This window comes from Theropithecus gelada, chromosome 5 (assembly GCF_003255815.1).
Source record: "Theropithecus gelada isolate Dixy chromosome 5, Tgel_1.0, whole genome shotgun sequence".
NCBI classification, from domain to species: Eukaryota; Metazoa; Chordata; class Mammalia; order Primates; family Cercopithecidae; genus Theropithecus; species Theropithecus gelada.
This window is the reverse complement of record NC_037672.1, coordinates 56,051,713-56,071,923: the sequence shown is the minus strand read 5'-3', so window position 1 is coordinate 56,071,923 and position 20,211 is coordinate 56,051,713. Positions and strand designations below refer to the sequence as shown.

The following is a 20,211-nucleotide window of genomic DNA, read 5'->3' as shown; positions in this document are numbered from 1 at the left end:
TTGTCACTTTGGGAAGATAAAGTGACCATCATTTCTTATACCCAGGATGGGTTTTTGGAAGATTATTGTTAGTGTCTCTTCTAATGCTTCTCTCAGAGACCACTACTACCTTTATTTCTGTAAGAGGACTTAGGCTTGTTGTTAGCATCTATGGCTTATTTCATTTCTTTAGTTAACTCATTAATTACTTATAAATGGAAGTTGCATGAGTCATACAATTGGGAAGTTGGATGGGATCTTAATGATCTTGTAATTAACCCCCACATATTTCTCTAATGACCAAAACTGTCCAAACTAAGTTAAGTGACTTATCAATAATCAAGCAGCAACTCTAGAATGTGTTTCCTCTGTAAGAACCTGCAGCCATACTGGCAACTTCTTGCAGTAATAATTCCATTGCAAAGTCTCAAACCTGCAGCAGAAATAAACCTGAGCCTTCTCTTCCTTTCTTCATCTTTGGCTGTCAGCAGGAGTAACATCTTAGAAATCCATCCTCTTTCATTCATAGGAGCTGCGTTTTAGTAGGGGAAGCCTTCCATACAATGTTTTCTTGACTTTGAACTTCTGTAGCTCCTGAAATGGGAATTAGTGGCATACATAACAAATAAAATAATAAAATATTTATGAATCACCCCCAAAGCGCAGCTCCCTATGCTCCACAGTATTCTCTGAAGTAAAGCAAATCTTTGTGTCAGAGATATGCATTCCAAAAAGTGTTAACATGATATTATGGAAGTTTTATAATATGAAATACTGTATCTCTTATGAACGCACACACACACACACACACACACACACACACACACACAGAGAGATCGGGGGAAATTGTTTGGGACAACAAACCTGATTAGAGTAAATGTTGAAAGTTTCCCTTCTTCCTTTCCCTCAGGCTTGTCACCAACTCTGCCCACTTTCTCATATACATGGCTGGCTTCATCATTTCTATACTTTCTCACCTTTGTGTGGTCTGCCACATGCAGGTGGTTTTTCAGCCCAGAGAAGTTTTCCTAGGTCTTGTCTTTCTGGAATCATTACTTCTGAACCACTTTCCTTTACTTCATCCCTCCTCTTTCAAAACTTTGCTGTGATTTTCAGCACTTCACATTTTGACTTCTTACTGACCAGTCCATTTAAGCTTACCTGGACTGTAAGCTATTTGAGGTCAGGGGCTTTGTCTTACGTATTTGTCTGAGCATGGTGTTTCACCCACAGATCCCAAGTTTTGGGGTCCAGTGTCGCTCTGGTCTTGTTACAAATGTACACATATCCTCTGTGAGGATGTGCTGACGGATTGCCCGGCCTGTCGCAGTGGACATTTAATTAGGTGACTGGAAAGTAAAAAGACACCAACAAGAGGATATGAGCTTGCTTTTCTTCTCTTTTGGTAAAATATTCCAGGGTTTTGCTCTCCATATATTTCATTTGTTATTTGCTCAGATTTCATAATAAAGCAGATGACCATTCAGGTGACTCATTCAACTTCGTTTATCTTATATTCTTCACCATTTGGTTGGAGTTTCAGCAGTTGCTTCACATGATAGGGACTTAGACTCAATGCTGACATTTGAGAGATATTTTGAGATGATAACTCGTGGTCTACCTCCTTGCATTTGGCTTTGCTCCAATCCCATTTATTTTGTGACAAATATTGCCTAAGAAAAGGGATAATTTTTTAAAAAAGTGTTTTGGATTTTTTGTTTGCAACAGCTTTTGAGTTTCAAAAATCTAACTCCGTAAGTCCTCAGGGTTCAAATTTTAAATTATAATGACAACAACGAAATAAAACAGATTTATTTATCCTACCACTAAGAGCAAATAATGCAGATATTAATAATTCTCAAGGTAATGGAGCCAAAGGCAGAATCAGAGGAGATACAAAGAGACATCAGCTTCTTGAGTGGTGGCAGGATTCTAAGTGCTCCAAGTTCTGCCACTCCATGCTGGGTACTCCCTGAACTGAGTACATGGGGCACAGAACTGAAAATCCAGATTGCACTGGAAAAATCTAAGAGCAAAGGAACCTGTGGGTCACTTTCCATGTAAGGTGCATGAATCACATTTTAGTGCCCTGCATAGTGCCAGGTCATTTGAAAAGTATATCTAAGCAGATGTGTCCAAAACAGCCTCCCAGGTTAACCACATGCCCTAAATGCAGCCAAGAAGGGAAGAGAAGGAGTGGTGAGAGAGACAAATCCAGAGAAGCCTAAACCTAGCCACAGGGTCTGTGGACTTAAGCCTAGGAACAGACATGGATGAGGAAGCCAGCATATCAGATGCCTATGTGTGCAGGAGGTGATAACCACAGACCATATTCCCCCTCATCCCCACCCAGGACATGTAACTCTGTCTGTTCCTGACATCAAATGATACAGAGAAAGTAAGTTAATCAAAATTAAGTTTCAGCCACCTGGCAATATTAAAAAAAACAAGGAAGTTATATATTATACACCTGGTTTTATAAACTAACATCTATTCCTTCTACATAAATTACATTTTAAATTTAAACCAATTATTTTTAGCTATCTATTTTGCTATTAAAAATTTTGGTTGTTAATAATGGTTTATAATCTTATCAAAAGTGTAAAATATACTTTTTTCGTTGAAGCTGGAGGGATTTCAAAGCTTGAAATACAAAGTGTAGGATTTGACCTGGTTAGGTCTTGACCATAGAGGTGAGAGGATTAGGGAATAATAAAGTAATCTTACAGGAGAATCTCCACTTAGACAGCTTAATAAAAGTTCAGATTTTAGTTTATATTTCATCCAAATTCTGGTCTCTAAGGATCACAAACTTTTATTATCTTTCCACTCCTTACCAGTGTTATCTTAAGTGACACAAAGCAAATGCAGAAATTTTCATAAATCACTCAAAGGATTGTTGCTTGGCTGAAAGTGCCTTATAAACTGAGCCCATACTGGTTATGACTGATCTTTACCCAAGTTCTTAAAGTACAGCTAAGATTCCCAGAAAGTAACACCTGTTCTAAGATATGGCTCCATAGAGATCAAGTACAAAAAGGAAAATGACTTCTGTTTCTCGAGGATATGGCGTAATAAGAAATACATACTTGGCCTTTGTTCCTTGCTCCTGGGACACAGCTTTCAAAACCCATGGAATCTCTAGAGTGATGAGAGTGCCTTTTGTGTGCTAATGACATGACTTGTGGCTGGGGCCCCTAGATAGCTCCAGTGCAGGGTCTGGTCTCCAGAAACACCAAGGCACAATTAGAAGGTTGGAACTTTTAGTCCCAACACTCAACCTCCAGAGAGGGGAGAGGGGCTGAAGGCTGAGTTACTTACCCCTGGTCAATAACTTCATTAATCATGCCTATGTAATAGAAATTCTATTTAAAAAGAAATAAAAGAGAGTATTTTGAAGAGTGTCTGTGTTGGTGAACACATCAAGATTCAAAGAGATATGGGCCCATAAATGGCATAGAAACTCTACAGAGAATCAAAGAAAAGGCAATACTAAACAGATCAGGCAGACTTTTTCTTTTTCTTTTTTTTTTTTTAAAGTGGGTAATCAGTCAGCAGATTGGCTGAAATTCAGGGATAAAACTCTTCCTAAGAGTGAAATGGCAAGAAAGACGCAGGCTCATTGAGTATTGGTCATTAGATAGGAACAGAGACACCAAAAAAGCAAAAATTCAACTTATAATAGAACCAACATCTGATGCTACAGATTATGAAGCAAAACCGAGTGGGCAGTCAGAGCCAAGTGGTAGTGCAGAAAAGTGTATTATAAGTATTGCAAACCTATACAGAATGTCAGGTATTCTCCAGGGCTATCCTGTTCTAGACTTTTAACATTCATGGTAAACTACCACAAGGTCTTAAAGGAATGGAGAATTTGGTGCCAACCATTCCAGTACATTCACTGTAGAAACTGTTGCTGGAGATTATGATTGCCTTCTCCCTGAGAGACAATGTTAAGGATATACTAGAATCTTCTTCAGAAGTCCTACTCATCAACCATCATCAGTATGATATTTTCTCTTCTAAGACTATTGGATGTTTGCATCTCCTGGCTTTAAGATCTAAGTAAGAATGTTTCCTTAGTCATTGCCTAAGTTTCTGGACTGTCTTCCAATGCCCTGATTTTACATATCCTCTTCTCTTTTCTTCTCTCAATAAACCTGTGTACATTATAATTTTTTTATTAAATGCAGAAATCACTCAAATAAATTAAAATGCAAATTTCTAGGCCCCATGTCCAAAGTATCTGATTTAGCTAATCTGATATGGGGCCCCAGAATATGCATTTTAACAGAAACTCCAGGTGATTATGGCTCAGGTGGTCCATGGACCACACTTTGGAAAGCACTGCTTTAAGTCATCTAAATGCCTTGGGAAATTTGACAGTTTACTAGCCGTATTATACCTCTCGGACTGTCTCTTGTGTCCCATGTAGCACACAAGTCATTCTTTTTCACACCATATCTCTATTTCAAGCTCTGAAAATGGTTCCAATAGCTGTATCTTGCACCAAAACATTGAGAATTTTAGGTTCCAATTTATAATTCAAGATACAATCAATCTTGAAAACAATCATTTGGCTGTCTTTAGTTTTATTGTCTCTATGATTTTAAGGGAAACTTATTTTATTGAAATTTATAATCATTCTGAGATATGAAAATGGTTTCAATTTATACCTGAAATACAAGATTATATCCTTTTGCTCTTCCCAGAATGAAAAATCTCTCCTTCACATTTATTAGAGAACTGTTCTTTCAATCACAAGCATAAAGACAGACTCTTGGTAGGAGTTTAAAAGGACTATTTGGGATATTTACAGTGTCTCTTTAGACCTGGAAGCTGGACAACAAGTAGTCATCACATATGGGAAAGATTTACATTGCCTGAGTGGGCTCAAGTTTGATGTAGTATAAATGGTATTTTCAAATGCTCCGTTCTCCAGATTTTCCATGGCTACAGTATATGCTCTTGTCTCTACTGAGAAATATGCTAGCCTAGGGAATATGGAATAAGCATTCTTCCAGGCAGTGTAGTCATAGCCTTTTGTTTTCAGCCAAGTTTAGTATGACTGTTTCACATATGATTTTTCTCTTCATGAACTACATTGGAAAAAAATTAAAACCTGGTCTAAAAATAAATATATCAGGATTTTACCCATTAATCAGTAAACATTTGTTGTCATTAAGGTCTGTAAGAACTAAATAGTAGGCTTATGCAGCAGATTGAGAATCCAGTGCTGGTCAAAACTTGTTGTGTCCTTCCCCTTTTTAACCCAACAAAGAAATAAAGCATGATAGAAAGGAAAAAACTCCATTAAATGGTGTATAAGGGCAGCTGCCTGAAAAAGCAGGTGTGGTTAGAACTAAATGTCCATATTGTGGTGGGCATCTGTATAGGCCTTTTATATTTTTGTTTTTCAGAATGGATTTATCATCAATGTGTTCAGTGTTATAAATTCTGCTATAACATATTCAGATTGAGCAAGAAGGCATATTTAAGGGCAAAGATAAGAGGTACAAATGTAAAATATTGCTCTCTACTAAGTAATTAAGATTTGAAAAGTGACACCAGGAAATAAATTATATGTGTTAAAATACTGAGATAGTTATGAAAAGTGTTCACCAAATATTTCTACCTCTCTGCTCTCCAGGCACAAAAGAGAGTTATATCAATTATATCTCTTCCCTCCTTTAAAGTTAGTCACAGCCAGGTAATTTGCTTTGACCAATGAAAAATGAACAGAAGTGATATGACCCACTTCCATGTAGAAGTTTTAGGTGCCACGATTGGGGTCATCGTGTGCCCTTCCCATGGCTGTGGGATCATGGAAGCACATATTGAGGTGCTTGAGTGACTATGATGAGCTAAGGACTCTGCTGACCCACATTGGACTAGTGTAAGTCAGAAATAATCTTTGTTATAGAACTACTTGTTAGTGCAGCATAATTTAGCCTATCTTGACTAGTACAAATGCGGACATGGAGGCAAAAATTTTCAAATGTTTTGATAGAAAATGGGTATTTCCCAGGTAAAGGTGGAGGTGGTCAGTAATGTCCAATTGTGCATTGGGTATCCTTTAATAGAGCTCAAGAGCCAGCCTAATGAAAAGAACCGTGCTTTTTAGTTCAATTATGTGGTCAGGTGTGAGCTACAAGGAGGTAAAAATGATACTGAAACATTTGTGTAGAGAGCAGAAATACACAACAAAACTGTCAATGATGACATTTGAATATTGAAAATGGGAACAAATGGGATGGCAATTCTAATTTTTCCTAACAATCAGCCTTTTTTTAAAAATGAGCTTGAAGCAATTTTGTAATCAATAATACAAATACAGGAAAATACAACATCATACTCCAATAAAAATCTAAACCTTTGATAGTTTTGAAATCTGTATTTCAAATAAAACATGATTGTCAGGATTAAGAGAATTTGGAATATACTAGTTCTGAAGAAACATCCTAAAACCAAGGCCAAGGAAGAAAAATGGAGTATCCCATGTTACCAATATAAAAGCCAAGCCACACATGGTCTACTCATAGCACAGACTGCTTTAAAGAAACAATGGCTCAGTAACAATAAATATTTTATTTAATCCAATGAAGTTTCTTGGACTGTATTAGAGTATGTTACAATTCTGAATTTATTGCAATAGCTCTTAAAATTTTTTCATTTCTTGCGTTTGTCCCAGTAGCTTATCTGAACCCTAAAAAAAAAAAAAAAAAAAAAAAAAAGTTTCCCTGAAATCCAGCCTATGGACTCTCCTTTTCCTTTCTTAAAAAAATTTTTTCTTACTTCAAGAAGTTTCTCTCCTTGATTGTCTCCGCTGTCTCTACACACATTTTCTCAGTTTGGCTTTATTTTCTCAGGAAATATCTGATCCCAAAGATCTGGTACAGTTCCTGTTTTAGAAATCTGAGATCATCAAGTTGATTTATTGTAGTACAGTTTGAAGCTCTGTCAGATCTTATTGTCATGCACCACTGAAGAACATCAACAAATTGCACCCATCAACTAATACTTGGACTTGTCTTAACTCCCTGTCATTATTTAATTAGGCTCAAAGATGTCACTGTTTGCAGAGAATCCATTGTTTTTCAGTACTGAAGAAATTCTTGTTGAAATAGAGTAATATTTTTTCTGGCATCATAAATTGAGGACAATAAGATAAATAGAGAGTTGACAGATACAAGAGAAGCAAAGTTAGTTTCCAGTTATATAACACCAATAAATTTTTTAAATGAAATTTTGTGTTAGCAGGAGGTCATAAATGTTACAGCACACACCATTCGCTACCCTCTACTTGTAGAAACATGAAGTAGCACAGAATTTATTGGCTTTAGGTTTCTCTAAATAGTAAGCTTAATGCACATATTTGAGTCTGAAGTAACTCTAAAATGTATATTTCGAAAACCTCCAGGGATAATTCAAATTGCTCATTTACGACAAGCTTTGGTGATAAAGAATCCTTAAAGAAACAGAGTTAAGCACATCTTTTGCCTCTAGATCTTAAAAGATTTTTTCTTAGAGATGTATGCTTTGACTTCTGGCCATGGTTTTGAAATAGTGGGGCTGGTAAGTTACTGAGTTCCTAAAACATAGCCTGGAAGAAATGAAAACAGGGCTAGTAGAAATTTCAAACCTTATTTCCCACAGAATATTCAAAGGATAGAATAATCCCGCCTGTTTTAGTTCTATTTATGGCATCTGGCAAACTCTGTCATCACATTTTATTTTTAAACAAGCCTTAAAAGTTTTAAAATGATGACCCTCATTTTGTGTATACTCTTTTTTTAAATCTCAGATAAAACATGTGAGGGGATGAGATTAGACTATTTCCTGTCACAAAAATAGAATGTTCTTGTATGTACATAGAAAAGAAAATATGAGTAGTCCCTAAGTGTGTTTTCCTTTATACTTATCCACTGCTCATGACATACCACATATTGCCAAAGACACACACACAAGAAGCAGTGCCTTCTTTTTGATAATTTGTGATTCATTGCAAGCATAATATAAGAAAAGGAAACAGCAAAATTCTGGGGATATAAATAGGACAATTTTTAAGAGAATTTACTGAGGCATCACCTGAGAAGTAAGTTTTGTTATTTATTTAAGAGTATGAAGCAATGACTAAGAAGAGTTGTCATATAACTTGCTGTTTTCTTTAGGGAACAGTATTTCTCATGCTCAGAGGAAATGGCTTAATCTAACAATCCAAATATATTAATATATCATAGAGAGGGGATAAAACTATACATTCTGGAACTTTGAGGGACAAAATCCTTTGTAATATATCTTTATTTTCAACAGAAGTGTCTGTTTTCTATTACCATTTCTGCTGTCTGTAAGAGTTGTTTCAGACAACCGAATGGGGGCTGTGTAAGGCCATTATAATGCAGTTTACGTCTGTCTAGAGGATATCTGAATTCCATTGAAATACTAAAGTGGTAGAGTGAAACAGAGATGTTATATGCCACTGAAGATTATTTTTCTAAAGTTTTCAGAACACTTTTTGTAATATTATAAAGCCAGTGACATGATCAATGAAGTGTAGAAAGGGAGAAAGAATAATCCCCAAATATAATTGTGTACAATGCTTTTTAAGTATCCTTTCATCTTCAAAGTGTTACTGCATATTCTTTTTTCTTTTTTTTTTTTTTTTTTTTTTTTTGAGACAGCGTCTTACCCTGTGCCCCACACTGGAGTGCAGTGGCATGATCTCGGCTCACTGCAACCTCCACTTCCTGGGTTCAAGAAATTCTCCTCCCTCAGCCTCCCAAGTGGCCAAGATTACAGGCATGCACCACCACACCTGGCTAATGTTTGTATTTTCAGTAGAGACGGGGTTTCGCCATGTTGGCCAGGCTGGTCTTGAACTCCTGACCTCGTGATCCACCCACCTCTGCCTCGCAAAGTGCTAGGATTACAGGTGACAGCCACCGCACCCAACCTACAAATTCTTTTATTTAAACATTATCTTCAATATGTTTTACAAAATTTCAAGTATGTAACTTTTGAATGAGTAACACTGAGCCTGCACCCATGTAAGCACTCTCTTTTCATCTGCACTGGTTGGTGTGATATTGTTCTGCAACTGATGAAATAAAGATCCATGTACCTCTTGGGTTATCCCCCTTAAACAACAGTTTGAGAAGTATAGTGACTGGGGAAAAGGAACAATGTTATATCAGCCAGAGATCCTTTTCAGAGTTTGTAGATAATCTCCAGTGCCAAGGAAGTCCCTCCAGGAAAACGGAAGAATGTTACCCCTCATCACCATATTTCTTCCATTCCACGTTACAATATTTCCTATTTCAACACTTTAGAAACTGGCATCTGTCTCAGAATTGATGCGTGCATGGATATAGAAATTTATACAAAGTTTATACATAGGAATTAATGTTATTCCAGAGGCAAGAAAATATAGTAATAATCTAATGGCCTTTTCTTCATCATTCTTTCTCTGTTGGCTCTATTTTCTATTCCCTTCCTTTTTCTCCCTCTGGAAGGCAATATGGTGTATTGGTTGTCGATTCCAGCATATTAGAGTTGACACCCTGCTTGTATGGGTTTTTGTCAATTGTTCTTTAAGTTTTAAAATAATATTTATCTGACTTTAGTGTCAAATTCTACCTAGAATATTTCTTCTTATCATTTTAATTATTTGGAAATTTGTAGATAAGCAACAATTATTAAATACTCATATCCAAATTATGGGAGTCCTTCCTGTATTTTGCCAATTGGAATCTGGAGCAAGACTACTTATTTGTATGTTATTTTCTCACTTGAAGAGTATCTTTGAGAGACCTTATAGATTTTGTTATTTTGTACTTTTAACATGAAGACACAATTTATGTCTCTTCCTCAAATAGGTGATGTATTTTCAGTTAATGTAATATGGTATAAAAATAAGCTAAGAGCAAAGACAAAGTAATAAAAACACAAAGCCAAAACTAAAAGTAACTTGTGATATTTCTTTGCTTAAGGACACACAGCTTATTGTACTTGCATCTTATTAATACATTAAATCTTCCCTCACTCATTCACACATGTTCATCTTGGATAGTCTCTGGATCAAATATAGGTACATTAACTGCTTAATGTTTACTTGATTACATTGATTCACCATCACAGAGTTCCCAGAATTCCCTGGAAGAAAGGCTGTTCCCTGGATATGGTAATGTATGCTGCATGAAACATGTCCCTCATAATATTAGGTTGGTGCAAAAGTAATCACAGTTTTTGCCATTAAAAATAATAGTAAAAACCGTGATTACTTTTGCACAAACCTATACATTCTTGTATCAAAGTTGTGAAATTTACCCAGTTTACTTTTATACCTACTACTACACACACACACGTATATATACAATTTAGAGCAAATTCTAAGTTATCATTATAATATTATTCCTAAGTAGCTGAGAAAAAGTTTGCTAGAATTTGAATTTGTGTTAACAGTGTTTGAATATCAAGTCTATCTTTAAAAATATACTTATGGGGCTTTCTAAAATAATTTTCTCTATATTAGTCTTCCTATTAATTTAATGCATCTCAGTTGTATCAGAACTTTTCTAGTTCTAGTTACAAAAATTCAACTCAAGCCAACATCAGCAAAAAAAAAAAAAAAAAAAATGGAATTTATTAGATCATAAAATTGAGAGGTCCAAGGGAAGCTCAGCCTTCAGGCATAGCGTATCAATCTGGGTCCAATCAGGAGACAGAAACCACATAGTAATTTGAACAGGAACAGTTTAATAGAAAGAATGATTAACTATTATAGGGAATTAGAGTATGTAGGATTGGCTAATAAGAAGTAAAAAGAACTCTAAAGAATATAAGAATAGCAGATCTGAGGAGCAGCCACTACTCCTGTCGGGAGAATTGAGCACCCAAGGAAAAGCTTATACCCGAGGCTGAGGTCCAGAGCTCTTTGGAGACGCTATGGCCTTTACTCACTAGACATCACGGCGGTGCTATGCCCATAGAATTTTCTGCAAGTCCTCTTCATTTCATGGTTGAAATTAGCCCTCCAGAGTGCCAGAAAAATTCTTGGCGAGGTATCTCACTAGAGGAATCTGCTACCAAACTGCTTTGTGAGGAGTGACTGCAGAAGCTGGGCACTGAGAAAGGTGTGTACACTGGAGGGGCTGGGTGTAGAGAAGCTGCCTGTGCTGCAGGAGCCTGCAGAGCCAGCATACAGGCTCCAGGAAGCAAAATCCCATTTTCTTCTGCAGTGTCTCTCTATTGCCCTCTACTGATGATAGAGTTTAGCGTGGTACCAGCTGGCAAAGAAAAAATATATATATATATTTTATTATTATTTTTTAATTTATTATTATTTTTTTAGATGGAGTCTCGCTCTGTCTCCCAGGCTGGAGTGCAGTGGCGCGATCTCACCTCACTGCAAGCTCCACCTCCCGGGTTTACGCCATTCTCCTGCCTCAGCCGCCCCAGTAGCTGGGACTACAGGCGTCTGCCACCACGCCCGGCTAGTTTTTTTTTGTATTTTTAGTAGAGACGGGGTTTCACCATGTTAGCTAGGATAGTCTCCATCTCCTGACCTCGTGATCCGCCCGCCTCGGCCTCCCAAAGTGCTGGGATTACAGGCGTGAGCCACCGCGCCCGCCTGACAAAGGAAAAGTTTTTAAAGGAACCATATCCATTTTCACAGAGCAGGCAAAAGGATTAATTTATAGCTAAGGTGGTCAGATCTAAATATTCAAATGATGTTAGCAGGATTTGCTTTTTCTCCATTTCTCAGCATTGCTTTCTTCTGGGTAGTTTCATTCTAGGCTGGCTGCCTCCATATTATGGTATGAATAATTCAGCAGAACAAAGTTTCTCTTCTTGTCAATTGTCACAAAAATCCCACAAGTTAGTATGTTGACTCTAATTAGCCTGACTTGTGCCACATGGCATCCCCAAAGCCAGAAGATGTGTTATTATTTTTTACCTCATTAGATATTAGATATTATGCTTTCCCAACCCTGCCTTCCTCAGAATGCCATTATCAGACTAAAGTAATTATTTCAGAGGGGAAGAGAAGGGGGCAAAACAACCTTGAATAAATAGAGGCACAATATCTGAAGAGCAAAACTACAGAATTTATTGCATGCCTTAAATGCCTTACATCCTGTTGGGCTTTATTTTTAAAGTCATTTTTACAAAGTTCTAGATCATAAAGGGAAATTAAAGCCATCTAGCTTAGTCAAATCTCTTGAGTTTACTGCTAAAAAAAGAGATTCAATGTTTATGGTTTCAAACCTAGGATTTCTGAATCCAAAAGTTGCAAGATATAACTTTTTTTTTTTTTTAATGATGAGGGGCCCCATCTACTTAACTAAACATATTCCCTCAGCAATAGTGGTACACCTGTGTCATCTGATATAACTCAACAATTTGGATGGAGCCCAAAGGCATTATGCTCAGTGAAAAGCATATCTCAAATGGCAACCCACAGCATGATTACATTTTATATAAAATTCTTAGAAATTGCAGAATTATAGTGATGGAGAACTGAGCTGTGAGTGTCAAGAATTGGGACTGGGGAAAGAGTGTGAATATAAAGGAGCAAGAAGGAGCTTTTTGGAGTGATCAAATAGTTGTGTATCCTGATTATCATAGTAGTTTCACATATCAATATGTATGACAAAATTCCACAGGACTGTACACCTCCCCACAATGCAAAAAACACGAGTGCATGTAAGAACTTGCAAAACTCCAACAATATCTGAGTTTACTTAATAGTATTGTGCAAGTGTTAATTATGTAACACTGGTTTTGCTCACTTTACTATAGTTTCCAGAGATGTTATCTGTAGGGAAAGCTACAGAAGTTACAGAATAAATTTTTTTACTACTTTTGCAACTTCTAAATAAGGGTAAAATTATTTCAAAATAAAGTTGGCAAAAGTGATAGTTAAAAATTATAGCAAATTGAGGGTGGATTTCTGGTAAGAATCAGGAAACAAAGTTCTTTTTCATTTTTTGATTTTTTCATAGCAAACAAAAAAGTATCAATAATTAGCTTGGATATAGAAGAAATAAAATGGGTGCTTACACTATTCTAAAAATGAAAGATATTTTAATAATGTTAGGCTTTAAAAACAATGAAAACAATTACAAAAAATGCTTGCAAATAAAGAGGACAGAAAAGTGGAAAATTAGCATGAACCACCCTATAGTACTGAATTAGAGTCAGAGATATTAACATGGAATAATTTTTAAAAATATATACTGAGAACTGTGTGTGTACATGAATTAGCATACATGCATATGTTTCCTAGCTGTATACACTGAGAGAGGCTATAAAGTGTGAGGCCCCAGTAACAAAGAGCACACTTAATGCTCAGATTTTGGTTTCTAAACATCATCTTCCAAAAAACAATAACTAGAATGCCTTGGAGACTTCATTGATTCCAGGGTTGGTGCAGAGAATCTGGGACACCTTGTGTACCAGATTTTAAGGATTTGCTTAAAAAAAAAAAAAAAGTGGCATATTGAAAAAGCATACTAACCAACCTGAAAGAGCGTCTAATGGTCAAAGTGGGAATAATCTGAGCAAGGAAAGAAAGATAGTATTGGATTATAACCTGAGGACTATGATAAAATTCCATGAGTCTATACTAGTAGAAATAAGTTACTAAAAAATTGTAAATGAGGTAGAAGTGAAAATTCTTTCTTATAGAAAATTCCAATTCACAAATATCCAAATAATAAGGAATATATAAATCACTCTAAAAATAACAATTGCTACAGGAAAATCTATCTATGAATGCTAAAATTGGTGGGCATAATTTGAAGTAGAACCAGTAAATTTGCATAGCCTCCAAGTATCTCCTTTCAAATATGTAATAACTATAAAGAGAAAAATATAGCTTTTAATGCAGAATCCTAGTAGCATTACTTAGCCAAGTGATCACAGTTAATACTACTGGTAATATATTGACATCATGTGCCTCTTGAGTGACCCACTGAGAGGGCATATACTCTCTGTGTCATCATTTCTAATAATGTGTAACCTCAATCTGATGATGAGAAAACATCGGACAAACTCAAATTCAGGGGCAGTCTACAAAATCACAGACTAGTCATCTTCAAAAATGTCAAAGTCATAAATGATAAAGAAAGACAGGAATTGTCACAGATTGGAGAAGACTAGAGAGACATAAAAACTAAATGCAACATGAGATCTTCGAATGGATCCAGGAACATGACAAGTAAAAAGCTGGTGAAAGCAGAGTAATCTCTGTAGTATAGTTTATAATACTGTACCAAAATTAATTGCTTAATAATCCTTGATAATTGTATCAAGGATATGTGTGATATTAACACAAGATAAAGCTGGGTGAAGAGTATACAGGAACTCTATTGTATTACCTTTGCAACTCTTCTCTAAGTCTAAAATTATTTCAGAATTTAAAAAGTTTAAAGAGAAAAAAGTTCCCCAGGTTATTGTGACAGTGAATTGGGCTTGAGAATCACTGTGTTGGTGATTGGTGACAGTTTGCTCCAGCTCTTTGCTCTTGTACCAGAGAGTAGAATTGCTCAGATAGAGCAAAGAAGAAAGGAGGTCCCAGGCTGAATGAAATAGGGCCCCAATGGTAAAATAACAACATCTTAAACCATTGCAGGACATAGGGTAGGAATTAAGAAGAAGAACAGGGGGAGGAAAAGGAGGAAGAAGAGGAGAGAGGGGGAAGAGAAGGAAGAGGAAGAAGAAAAGGGAGAGAAGGAAAGGAGAAAGAGAAAGAAGAAAAAAAAGAGGAGGAGGAGGAAAATATGTTCAAAGAAACTGTTCTGAATAAAACTTAATTATTAGAATACAAATCTTATTTCATTAAGCAATATCAAAAGGCTGGAACAATTTCTGCTGCCCAGCTGAAACAGCCTACACTGAAACAAAACTTATAACCATATGGCACTCCGTTAAATGTTGGAATTTTAAAAATGTTAATGTTTGCCTTATATATTATTCAATAACATTTTAGCACAGGTAGATTTTTCCTAGATATTCATAAGATAAATATATGCAGCTTGCATACTATTTCCAGTTGAAAATTCTCAATAAGAGAAAAAGATCATTCACACTAAGAAATCATTCAAACTAAAGTGTCCTTTTTAAGTTAAATACATAAAACCACAAAACTTTTTAAATTAAATACATAATAACACAAGGCTTTGGTACAGCTCTAAGATGAACACAATGTATGCCTCAAATGTGAACTATGGATGGTTATGTCTCAGTTATTAATAGTCATTTTAAACTATCTATAGTTTTTTTTTTCTTTTTTTTTTTTTTTTTTTGTTCACGTATAGCAATTTTAAAGTGCATTAAAAATAAAAGTGTAGGCCAGGCTCAGTGGTTCACGCCTGTAATCCCAGCATTTTGGGAGGCCGAGGCGGGCAGATCATGAGGTCAGGAGATCGAGACCACGGTGAAACCCCGTCTCTACTAAAACTCCAAAAAAAAAAAAATTAGCTGGGCGTGGTAGTGGGCACCTGTAGTCCCAGCTACTCTGGAGGCTGAGGCAGGAGAATGGCATGAACCCAGGAGGCGGAACTTGCAGTGAGTTGAGATCGCGCCACTGCAGTCCAGCCTGGGTGACAGCGAGACTCTGTCACAAAAAACAAACAAGCAAACAAAAAAACAGTCTAATTAGGTGATAAATTTGCTAAACCTATATCGTACTCTTTATTCAGATCCACCTATTATAATGCCCACCAGATTAGTAGATGGGTCTGTGGTACACAAATAATGCTTTATGTTGGATGATTAGGAAATACTAAATGAAAAATATTCCTAACTGTATTTCAAGTGTGGTCGAAGTCTAAATTAAGTAAAAACCTGGGAAAAGTTATCAAGTCTTGCTGTACTTAAACATTATATAACATTTTTCATATAGTTGTAATATGATATAAGGCTTCTCTTCCATATGATAGGTCAGTTGCTCTGCTACAGGAATTTTCTTTCCAAGTAAAGATTGAAATATGTATATTTACAGCGTCATCCCTTGGGCATATGTATAGATGGTGTCTTATGAGATTCCCTAAGTAAAATAGGAGTAACTGAAGTGGATTGCTGAGACTGTTACATTTCTCTGTCCTGTAGAAATCATATATAACTGTTCCCTGTAGATCAAACCATGTGCTTGTGTGGGCAGCAGCTACTTATTCAAACAAAAGACTGCTTGTGTTCCCCCTTGGGAAGTGAGCCGGCCATCTCAGGCAGGCATTCCTTCCCTGGCAATATGTTATCCAGACATGGTGAGCCCATTATTAGTGCATCCATGTATTATAGGTATATATACATTATTCAAGCTCAAGAGAATGATGGAGAAGACCAGAGCTCTAGCACCATTTTTATTTGGGCTGGATTACTTTCATTAGTAAAATGTTATTTCTCCATGAAATTAAGATACATACAAAGCCAAATGCCATTTGAAAGATGACTTGGTGAACCTGGACTCTGAAGAATGCGCCGTATATGTAACGAGGTTTTAGTAATTGAACTAAGCTATTTTATAATAAAGTGAACGTCACGGAAGATGGAAATAAATAAAATTCATTAACTAGGGCCCCTTCGTTGAAAATGTTTGGATAAGAATTAATAGCACTGGCTTCTTGATTTCCCAATGTGACCACCAGTTGCTATGTAGAGCTAATCAAATTACTTAACCTCCCAAAATCTCGTATCCAACTCCAAAGGTTATTGTGATGATTAAGATAATATTTATAGGCCCCACCTATATAAAAATTTCTCAATGAAGATAGCACCCTCCATATTCACTGCCTACTTCTATTTTAATGCCAGAAAGAGTTTTGAGCTATGAAATGACTCATGTCTGCCTAACTGTGCTGCACCGAAAGCAGAACACTTGTGAGTTCAACTTAAGAACTGGGCTCAAGAGCTGAACTAGTACATGTCCAGAGAAGGAGATAATTTATAATGATGGATAAAGAAAAATAATACTTGCCGGACATGGTGGCTCACGCCTGTAATCCCAGCACTTTGGGAGGCCGAGGTGGGCGGATCACCTGAGGTCGGGAGTTCCATACCAGCCTGACCCACATGGAGAAACCCCCTCTCTCCTAAAAATACAAAATTAGGCAGATGTGATAGTGCATGCCTTAATCCCAGCTACTCGGGAGGCTGAGGCGGGAGAATCGCTGGAACCTAGGAGGTGGAGGTTGTGGTGAGCCGAGACCACAACATTGCACTCCAGCCTGAGCAACAAGAGCGAAACTGTCTCAAAAAGAAAGAAACAAACAAAAAACCAAAACTTTAGTTATATTGGAAAAGAATTGAGACTATCGGATTTAAAGTAGTTAATATCCAGTTTGAAAATAATTTGTATGGTAAGTCGAGGTAGTTTCAGGCAGCACATTGGAATAAAAAGGATAAAGGGGTTGTGAGTTAGATGGACTTGCTTTGCCATTTCCAACTCTTTAGTACAGCCTGAGGAAGTCATTTAATATCCATGAATTTCTGTTTTCACATTTGCTAAACAATAATAATTATAAAAATAATTGATGAAGCTAAAAACAAATGATATATTAAGGTATATAAATTGTCTGGCACACAGTAGGAGTTCAACATGTAGTCCTTAACACTATACTTTGTGAACTTCAGAATACCAAAATATTACATTGGGTCTGACTTTTGTGCCTTACTGAGGCTCATGTGTGAGCACAAAGACAGTCATAGTCACCTCCTATACCAATTGAGGTTTCAGTGTATTACAGTTTTCTGAATCTTAGAAAATACATTGCTGTGGAAGTGTGCTTCATGCTAGTAATATTGTCCTTAACTAAATTAGAGCTTAATTCATGTGCTGTCTAAGAAGGATCCCTTCCAGGGCATCTTCCCTGTTACTGGAATGAAGAGGAAGAAGGGACAGCATAACACTTTCATGCCTACAGCTTGAGAACAATTTTTGTATCTTCATCATGATGCTCATTTTACTATTCCTTTCTTTAACTCTTCGTATTTGTAACTATTTCCTTATGTTTTGTGGGCTTCAAGGTTAATTTGCCTCAAAATCTTTTAAAATATTGAGAATCTTTTGTTTCTAAAATTTATAGCCATAATATCCCTTGTGCCATTTGCCCAGGTTAATTAGTTAGGGGACAATTCACACCCTCTTTTCCGTGTGATTTACAGGGCAGTTCACACTTTTTTTCTGTGTGATCCCTACTGTGGGATTTACAGAATATGGCTTTGCAAACAGTGTGCCAGGGATCTTTGCATATTTTTATTAGAGTCAGAGCCTCCTAATGGTTCTGAAATATGTTTCACTTCATTTCCAATCCCAGGAAGATTGGAATTTTTATATTTTTTTATAAATAGACAAATTCTTTTTTTTTTCTTTCTTTCTTTCTTTCCTCGAGATGGAGTCTTGCTCTGTCACCCAGGCTGGAGTTCATTGGCACAATCTTGGGTCACTGCACCCTCCATCTCCTGGGTTCAAGCGATACTCCTGCTTCAGCCTCCCGAGTAGCTGGGATTACAGGTGTGTGGCTATCTTTTGTATTGACAAATTCTTTAAATAGCACTTTATAGAATGGGATTTTAGATACAATTAGATTTAGGAAAATCTCCAAAATTTTGTTCAACTCATTACAATAAGCATTATAATAAGCATTGTAATAAAAAAGGTTGGACCAACTAGAGGTCTAATTGTCATTTGACCCAATAACTCAGTGAATGATATTGTGATTCTTTGCAGCAGCTCTTCTTCATCTTTATAACAGGTACTGTACTTGTATCATCAGTAGTTGCAATAGTTACAATAAATATATACTAAAATATATACTATGTAAATTTAGATATAAAATGCTACATAAAACAAGATTTTTATGAATCATTAAAATATACATTATTAACTGAACGGAGGTCATTTTCTTCTCTTTAAGAGAGCTAGGTAATACTACCAAACAGTATATAAATGAACATGGCTTAAAGAAAATACAGTGGAGCAGGCAGCTCAGAAACATAAATCCAATTACTAAGTCAGATAAGAATTTTGTCATCATTTTACAGTATATCACAAACTGATGACTTTCTGAGAGACCTCAATCAATTAATTTTTAAAAGATGTTGCATTTGTACAGGGCTTTGCATTTTTCAAAATATTTTATTTTATTTGAATGTAAGCTTTCTATTCTAACCTTTTCCTGGGTTTTTCTCTTGAAGACATTAGTTCTACATTCAGAATCTACAGCATTCTGAAACTGTCAAAGAACAGACAATGTTCCAGTATACACAAAACTTCCCATCTGCAATTTTTAGTTCAATGATCCATGGAGGTTTGGAGGTGGAATAAGGTAGCCACCATAGCTTTTGTTGTTTTTTGTGTTAATCAATGGCTTCTATTTCTTTTTCCTTTAATCTCTAGTTATATTAGGTACCATCTTAGTTGCAGATACTGCCGACAAAACAAGAACAAAGGTATGAGATAAAAGTTTATTTGAGCTACAAGTTTATAGCAAGTATGAATGCAAGTTGATTAGGCAGCCTGTGGTGAGACTGGTAGGAAGAGTCTCATAAATATCTATCATCTTGATACTTTCGTCTTTGAAACTGTGCTAAGAGTGCCTTCATTACTGATTATTCGTTTCAAAGTTGATGACTTTGACCAATAATCTCGCTGTTTCCTGCCTCCCAACACCACCCCTTCCCCTTGCCTCCTTTCGAAAAGTACTAAAGGCAAAGGTGATATTTAGGTCCTCTAAGAGTCAGTGTGGGTGAAAATGAAATACTTCTTCAGAGCACAGTCAGAATGATTACCCAGATGCTTTGATAAATTTACCAACATCTGTTATAGAGTCATTTCTACTGCACAAATCTGCCATTAACAAATAGTAAGGACTTTAATTAACTGAACATACCAAGGAGTGATACTCTGATAAAATGGCACCATCTGGAAAGAAAGATGTAAAATTTTCTCCTCAGCTGTGTTGATTGGGAATTATATTAAAATGTCTTGATCACAAATGATTCCCCTGCTGTTGTAGGGTTCTTTATTAGTAGCACAGTAGCAAAGGCTTTATGGCTTGAAATACTTTGCTCAGGTGTGCCACAGCATTAAAATGTAAATTTTCTGAGCTTCGGATTTTCCCTTTGGCCTTTCGTTAATGCCCCATTAGTGCTCATTAACTTTTCCTGCTCCACAAAGAATGATGTTGATCAACTTTGAGCTTCAAGAAGAGGTCAGCCAGAACCTAGCAG

The 20,211-nt window shown here is 36.3% G+C and overlaps 1 protein-coding gene across 3 annotated transcripts in view; it reads left to right on the top strand.

Moving 5' to 3' along the window:
- Positions 1–20,211, top strand: part of ARHGAP24 (Rho GTPase activating protein 24) — a 516,458-nt gene that overhangs the window by 303,938 nt on the left and 192,309 nt on the right. The gene's annotated exons all lie outside the window — the stretch shown is intronic.